Raw genomic sequence first — 8,921 nt, forward strand, 5'->3', positions numbered from 1 at the left:
AAAAAAAAAAAAAACCAAAACCAAAAATAAAAAATCAAAATCCAAAAACCAAAAACCAAAACAAAAGAAAGTATTCAGGATGTGGTTAGAAATGACTCTGGTTGGCAAAGTGTCAGGAGAAGGTTCTCCTCAAGGTTCTATGACCTCACTAATTATGGGCAATTGTCTAGGTTTATAGTACCAAACACCAATTCCCTCATATTGAGTGGCCCTACACCTAATTAGATGGCTGTGCCTAATATATAATTGCCACTATTGTCCCACTGGGGACATCTTGTCATGGTAGACACTGTTGTGCTCTATAGGCACCACAGCTGGATAAAACTGGATAAAATTCTTCTCGACTGTTATGCCTTCAGATACTATGAGAGCTGTCTTCAGAGAAGTTCCCAGTTGAGTTCCTGTTCAATTGTTCCAAGCCTTGTATTTGAAGAGTGCAGTGTCTTCAGCAACAGCCGCTTACCTCCAAGTTCTGGGAGGAAACAAAGGGCAGCGGCAATAGGCTACAGTGCTAGGGCAGCAGCAATAGGCTACAGTGCTAGGGCAGCAGCAATAGGCTACAGTGCTAGGGCAGCAGCAATAGGCTACAGTGCTAGGGCAGCAGCGGCAATAGTCTACAGTGCTAGGGCAGTGGCAATAGGCTACAGTGCTAGGGCAGCAGCAATAGGCTACAGTGCTAGGAGAATCTCTTGGATTCCCCTGAGTATAGCCAACCTTTGGCTGAAGTCTTGTATGGCCTGGAAACCTTTTCTTTCACAGGACTTCTGTCTGCACATCTCAACAAGAGCTGAAGAGACCATGCACCACGGGGAGTCATGACTAAGCTTCAGGGTAGATATTCGGATGTCTCTATCTGAGCAGAATGTAAATGCTCAGATATCTGTCTTTATAGAGCTGTATGTGTATTTATTATACATACATGAATAGTATACAATTTTAATATATTTCATGGTACATGAAATATTTGAAAAATTTACTATAAAGCTTTGTCTTCACACACACACACACACACACACACACACACACTCACACATGCTGCATTAGTTATTCTTCTGTTCCTGTGATAAAACACCATGACCAAGGGTGACTTAAGAAGGAATTTATTTTGGCTTATGGTTCTGTAGGGTTTATAATGGTAGAGGCAACATGGTGGCAGGCATGGTGATGTCAGGAGCTGCAGCCTAATCTCCTCTAGCAGGTCATCAACTGGCGACCAAGTGCTCACGTACTTCAGACTATGGGGGCATATTTCATTCAAACTATCACCCTTAAACTTGATTTGAGAATATGTCGAAGAGCACTATAGGCATACTTTCATTAGAGGTCCCCAAGTCTCTCAATGTATATGGTTCTTTAAAATTAGAAAACCAAAGAGAAAAGGACCACGTAAGATGTTGGAGAGCTTTAATTGACGTGGGCTCCCACTGAGGATCTGTGCTGTTCTGGAGGAGCCTGTCAGGTCTGGAGTCACCCCTACAGGCTTGGGTTGTTCCACTGTGGCAGATCACCACACTGCATCCTGCGGTTTGAGATGCACTGACACAGCACCTTGAACTGCCCTTTAACCTTTGTGAAATTCAACTTCTGCCTTGCAGTGAAACCTGTGTTTCATTGACTGTGAAATTAGGAGAATCTCCAATGAGTTAAGAATAATTAGCTTTCACTTTTGGATGAGAACATTCCAAGGACAAATACTGATTTGGAGAGATCCTTTACGCAGACCCTCACGCCTTATAAAACCTTGGTCCCAGGCAGCTCATTGGAACATTAGGTATAGTTCTTAGCCAAAATTTTACCTTCTACTTCATTACTTCTCAGCATATCTTGGGGACTTTCTAAGTCAGTTGCTCACGACCTCAGATTGTAATGTTTCAAGGGGTAACGACATTGTTGTTGATGTCCAAGACAGCAAGTGTTTAAGTGCCTATCTTTTGTAAACTCATTTAACTGGTGTCTTTCTTCCAGTCTTCCCAGCTGAGGTGTGTGTGTGTGTATTTCAACTCCAGCTCCTTGTCCCTGCTTTTACTAGATCCCTCATCACTGTGTTCCAAGTATTTGTCTATATAATTTTCTCTTGTACTATAAATTGCTCCAAAGCAGGACCTCTGTCTTTATGTTCATTTGTAGCATGTGGCATGGGACTTAGAACATATTGTTAAAGTAAATGTTGGCTGAATGGACTAATTGCATGACCTTTAAAACATGTCAGTATTAGGAGAGTGGGTAAGTTAAATGTGCAGGTGTGAGTATCGCTATGACATTTGTATTTTATTTGCAAATTGCCAAATTTGGAGACCTACACTGGATAAAGGCTTGGGTGGATCCTCGGACCTCAGGGCTCCTCTCTCTTCTTTGGCTTTACTCAGTTGAAGTATCTGTGACTCTGGTTTCATAGCTCATTATTTTGTCTTTATTTGTTGTTTGTGACTTTTTTGAGGGAGGGCCTCATGTATCTTAGGTTAGTCTTGAACTTCCGAACCAGTTTCCTCAAGTACTGGGATTATAGGTGAACATTGACTGCCACCCCAGGCGTCAAGTTGAGATCCAAAGTACAGGCATCTCTTTCACATTAGAGAGAGAATCCCACCGCTGAGTGAGGTTCAAGAGCAAAGGCTAACTGCCTTCTTGCCCAGGTGAGTCTCACCCCATAAGATAAAAATTTAAACCATTGTTTTCAAGAAGCAAAATGCCTACTGCATCGTAAAGGGCCGCTATTGCCTTCCATCGCCGATGCCATTCCCCTAAAAGTAAGAAATTATATTGCTTATGTGAAATAACTTTCTTTCTTTAGTTGTTCAATTTAATCGGAGGATTTTTGATTAAGCATTCAGGGTTATGAATAAATAAGAGCCACAGTCCAGTAACCCACTCGACCTCGGAAGGTGGTAACACATTAAATGTTTGGCTCCCCTGTGCTTCTTAACAGCCTCTCCCTCCTGCCTTCCGCCATGGCTGTGCCCCACCCCAGAGGCAATCCTGGTATTGCAAGCTTCAGAAGTTAGCATTAAAATGAATACTTTTTAATTTCTGTGGATGAGATGGGGCTCTGGGCTCTGGGACAATGCTGATGGATGATGTTTTAATGCAGCTGAAATGTTATTTTTACTGAACCAGGGAAAACTATAAATTTTGCTTCATTGCCACTGATGGCTCTATGCATAAAAGTATGGCGGCGCCCATCGGCCGTGAATAATCACCTCCGCACAGCAGATGTTACTTTGCGGGGGGAAAGCAATTCTTATGCCGAAGAATTGTGGAAAGATTAATTGTCTACAGCTGTTTCATGGCCCACAGCAATCTTGATACATTTATGATAAGTTTAAGAGCCCACAAGAGGCAACTCCTATTCCCTGTTGTGAGAAGTGGGCGGGGGACGGAGCCGGTGGCTTTATTTTGACACCTGGATTCATAGAATCTGTCAGCTCCATTACAGCCTTCATAGAAATCCGGCAGTTGGCAGTTCTGAAATGATTGTGAGTGAGGTAAGATGCAGGAATTATCCATAAGTAGATAAAGAAAAGGAGACGGAGAAGAATTATTCAAATTTGTGCAAATGAATTGCTTCCATTTTTCCTCTCTCTGCCAAGTGGAAATTGAACGTGACCCGCTCTGACCTTTCTCTATTAAGTGCGGCAAATTGCAGTAAATGCACCGTTCTGAGCGCCCTAATGGGACAGAGCCCCAGCAATGCCTCATTAATAAGGGGAGTCTGACCTTGCTGGTCAGCCCTTCATTCGATATTGAAAAGAAATAAGAAAAAGAAGAGATGACCCACTGTAAATTTTGAACAATACATTTGATTTAGTTTGCATATACTCCCAGCTAGGCGTTTCTGCGACCTTTTCCCTCTCCTGGATTCCCTTCAGCCACCGGCTAGCCGGAGTTCTGGGAGTTTACCTTGAGGCACCAATCCAGAGTGAGATTATTTTCACTGCGCAGTGAATGGCAGGCTGGGTGGAAACCATTGGCCTCGCCACTCCTTTCCTCAGACCACACCCACCAAGCCTCCACGCCTTCCCGTTCCCTTTCTGTTCCCCCTTTCCTATTTCCCTTCTTTTCTTCCTTCTTCCCTACCTTCTGTTTTCCTTTTAGAGTAAGGAACCTCAATAATTTGGAAGTGTGTGTGTGTGTGTGTGTGTGTGTGTGTGTGTGTGTGTGTGTAGGTGTTGGGTAGATTCTCTGAGTTTTACTGTGGCTTTGTGCAGATCTAGGTGTGAGTTTCTCTTTGATGGAAGAAAATCTAGGGCAAGGAGTAGAGCCTGCTGCTTGTTTGAGAATGAATGACTTGACTTTATCAAACATGGGAAGCAGAGAATCAATGAATAAAAAAACCAACATAGTACTGGCACAAAAATAAACATGTTAATTGATGACATCAAATTTAAGCCAGGAATGCACACTGGAATAAAGATAGCCTCCTCAACAAATGGTGCTGCTCAAACTGGATGTCTGCATGTAGAAGAATCCAAACAGATCCATACTCCTAACCCTGCGCAAAACTCAACTCCAAATGGGTCAAAGACCTCAACGTAAAACCCAGATACACCCAACCTGATAGAAGAGAAAGTGGGGAATAGCCTTGAACTCACTGGCACTGGAAAAGACTTTCTGAACAGAGCACCATTGGCACAGGCTCTAAGATCAACAAGTCATAGATGGGACCTCCTAAACCTGAGAAGCTTCTGCATGGTAAAAGACACCATCATGTGGACAAAGTGGCAGCCTACAGAATGAAAAAATATTTTCACTAAGTACACATCTAATAGAGGGCTAATCTCCAAATATATAAAGAGTTCGAAAGACTAGATATCAAAAAATACCCAGCCCAATTCTAAAAAGTGGGGTACAAGTCTAAAGAGAATTTTCAAAAGAGAAAATTCAAATGGCTGAGAAACACTTAAAGAAATACTCACCATCCTTAATCTTCAGGAAGATGCAAATTAAAACAACTTTGAGATTTAATCTTATGCTCATAAGAATGGCTAAGATCAAAAAAAGAAGTGACAGCTCATGCTGGTGAGGATATGGAGTAAGAACAATCATCCATTGCTGGTGGGAGCATAAACTTGTGCATCCAGCATGGAAATCAGTGCAGCAGTTCCTAGGAAGATGGGAATCGAACTACCTCCAGACCCAGCTAGATATATCATATACCCAGAAGACACTTCATCCTACCACAGAGAAATGTGCTCAGTCGTGCTTACTGCTGCTCTATTCATCATAACCAAAAAGTAGGAACGACCTAGATGCCCCTCATCAAAAGAATGAATCCAGAAAATGGGAAAATGTGGTACATCGACACAATGGTACATTCACTCCACTATTAAACAAAAAATAAAACCAAAAAATGTGCAGATCAATGGGTAGAACTAGAAAAAAATCATTCTGAGTGAGGTATCCCTGACCCAGAAAGACAAGTGTGGTACATATTCACTTATACGTGGAGATTAGCTGTTGAGTCAATGATAACCAAGCAACATAGACTCACAAAGGGTAAGTATAGAATAAGGGGCTAGGAGGTACAGATAGATCTCATTAGAAAAGAGAAAGAGAATAGAGAGTTATAGATGGACTGGTGGGACTGGGATGGAGGATCAAGTGGGGAGGGGTGGAGAGAGGGTGACAAGGGAGAGAATAAATGGAAAGACAAGCAAAATTAAGGGCCATTTAAAGGACTTAAAGGATAATATGGAATCCTAATATAGTAGAAACTTCCATATATATAAATGGCATACATATAAATATATATACACATACACACATAGAATCTAAATGAAATCACAAAATAACGTGATAGACAGAGCTTACATAATGAAGGGGACATCAGCATTCTACACTATGAATTTCACATTGACTTTTGAGCTTCTGACCCTTGGCACACACCACCACAGGAGCCACACTTCCCTCCAAAGCAGTTTGGTGCATTCCTTTGGATTCAGAAATTCCATTCAATTAGACCTCATGACATAGTCAGAACCAAAAAGTCCCAGTATTCCCATTTTACAATATACATGAAAGACTTATGCTAATCTTGGTTTCTGGTAAAGAATTCCAGTCCCAAGGTGATTTGCCACCTTCATGATCAGTGTTGTAGAAAAGATGGACACCTCATCTAGACATTGGGGAAAGCTAGGTTCTAAGGTCCCTTTGAATACAACATCCTTTCAATAGCTCCTCTTGAGCTACCTGCTTTAAGCTCTGTGTATTAGGAGTTATTGTTTAAGCAAATTAAGTCTTTTATCTGCCTTGCTCATAAGCCTTCCTAGAAAATTCCTTGAATAGTAGTGGTAGAGGTGCTATGGGTATTGCATGGAAGCAAGCCTAAAGAGTTAGATTTGAAGCACACAAGGCTGATATGCCTTTTATTTAAAGGTCTGGGGGTTCTGAATTCATTTGAATTTTTTCTTTTGAAATTTTAATTTAGACTTGTACCCCACTTTTTAGAATTGGACTGTTTTTTTTTTTGATATCTAGTCTTTCGAACTCTTTATATATTTGGAGATTAGCCCTCTATTAGATGTGTACTTAGTGAAAATATTTTTTCATTCTGTAGGCTGCCACTTTGTCCACATGATGGTGTCTTTTACCATGCAGAAGCTTCTCAGGTTTAGGAGGTCCCATCTATGACTTGTTGGTCTTAGAACCTGTGCCAATGGTGCTCTGTTCAGAAAGTCTTTTCCAGTGCCAATGAGTTCAAGGCTATTCCCCACTTTCTCTTCTATCAGGTTGGGTGTATCTGGGTTTTACGTTGAGGTCTTTGACCCATTTGGAGTTGAGTTTTGCGCAGGGTTAGGAGTATGGATCTGTTTGGATTCTTCTACATGCAGACATCCAGTTTGAGCAGCACCATTTGTTGAGGAGGCTATCTTTATTCCAGTGTGCATTCCTGGCTTCTTTATAAAAAATCATGTCCATATATATGTGGACTTATATCTGGGTCTTCAATTTGATTCCATAGCTTAAAATGTTTGTTTTTGTGCCAGTACTACGCTGCTTTTTATTACTATTGCTCTGTAGTACAATTTGAAATCAAGGATGGTGAGACCTCAGGTAGTTTATTTATTTATTTTTAATTTTTAAATTTTTTAAATTTATGATTGTTTTGGCTATCCTGGTTATTTTGTGTTTTCATCTGAATCTGAGATTTGTCCTTTCAAGATCTGTGAAGAACTGTGTTGGAATTTTGATTGGGAATGCATTGAGTCTGTAGATTGCTTTTGGTAGGATGGCCATTTTGCTCTATAACCATACTGCTCCGTGAGCATGGGGGAAGCTTTCTATCTTCTGATGTTGTCTTCAGTTTTTTTCTTCAGTGTCTTAAAGTTTTTATCATTCAAGTCTTTCACTTGCTTAGTTAGAATTACTCCAAGATACCCTGAGGTTTTGAGATCGCAGTGAAGGGAATTCCCTGATTTCTTTCTCAGCCCACTTGTCATTTGCATATAGAAAATCTACTTATTTTTGTGAGTTAATCTTATAGTGTGCTAATTTGCTAAAAGTGATTACCAGCTCTTGTGGAGTTTTTAGGGTCACTTAGATATACTATGATATCATTGCCTAAAGAGATACTTTGACTTTTCCCTTTCCAGTTTGTATCCCCTTGATTGCCTTCCGTTGTCTTATTGCTCTAACTAAGACTCCAAGTACTATATTGAATACGTATAGAAAGAGTTGGCAACCTTGTCTTGTTTATAATTTTAGTAAAATTGCTGTTTCTCTCCATTTAAGTTAATGTTGGCTGTGGGCTTGTTATAAATTGCCTTTATTATGTTGAGTTGTACCTCTTGTGTTTCTAATCTTTCCAGGACTTATAAAGGGGTATTGGATTTTTTTCCAAAGGATTTTTCTGCATCTAATGAGATGATTATGTGCCTCTTGTCTTTCAGTTTGCTTATATGGTTGATACATTTATTGGTTTACATAAGGTTGTTTATATAGTGCATTATGTTTATTGATTTACATATACTGAACTATACCTAGATCTCTAGGATGAAGCCTACTTGATTGTGGTAGATGATCTTTTTGATTCTTGGAGTCAGTTTGCAAGTATTTTATTAAGAAACATTGCATCTATATTCATAAGGGAAATTGATTTATAATTCTTTTTCTTTGCTGCATCTTTATGTGGTTTAGGTATCAGAGTAACTGTGACCTCATAAAACAAATTAGCAAATATTCATTCTGTTTCTATTTTGTAAAATAATTTGAAGAGCCTTGGCACTGACTCTTTATTGAAAGCCTATAGAATTCTGTACAAAAAAACATCTGGGCTTGGGCTTTTTTGTTGGGAGAATTTTTTTTTTTTTTGAGACAGGGTTTCTATGTGTAGCCCTGGCTGTCCTGGAACTCACTCTGTCAACCAGGCTGGCCTCAGACTCAGAAATCCACCTGCCTCTGCCTCCCAAGTGCTGGGATTAAAGGTGTATGTCACCATTGCCCGGCTTGTTGGGAGACTTTAATGACAGTGTCTATTTCACTAGGGGTTATAGGTTGGTTGAAATGACTTATTTAATCTTGATTTAATTTTAGTAGGTGGTATGTATAAAGAAAATTATCCACTTCTTTTAGATTTTCCAACTTGGTGGAGTACAGGTTGTTAAAATATGTTCTTAGGATTCTCTGGACTTCCATGGTATCTGTTCTTGTGTCTGTCTCCCTTTGTGTCTTTCTAGTCTTTCTCTCTCTATGCCCTTTAGTTAATTTGGATAAGGCTTTGTCAATCTTATTGATTTTTCTATTTGTTGTTATGTATGCTTCTTGTTCTTGATGTCTTTCTTTAGGTTAGGAATTTTTTTTTCTATGATTTTGTTTAAAATGTTTTCTGTGCCTTTGACCTGAGTTTCTTCTTCTTCCTCTACTCCTATTATTCTTAGTTTTGATCTTGTCCAAGATTTCCTGGATGTTTCATACGTAGAATTTTT

This window comes from Mastomys coucha, unplaced genomic scaffold (genome assembly GCF_008632895.1).
Source record: "Mastomys coucha isolate ucsf_1 unplaced genomic scaffold, UCSF_Mcou_1 pScaffold22, whole genome shotgun sequence".
NCBI lineage: Eukaryota > Metazoa > Chordata > Mammalia > Rodentia > Muridae > Mastomys > Mastomys coucha.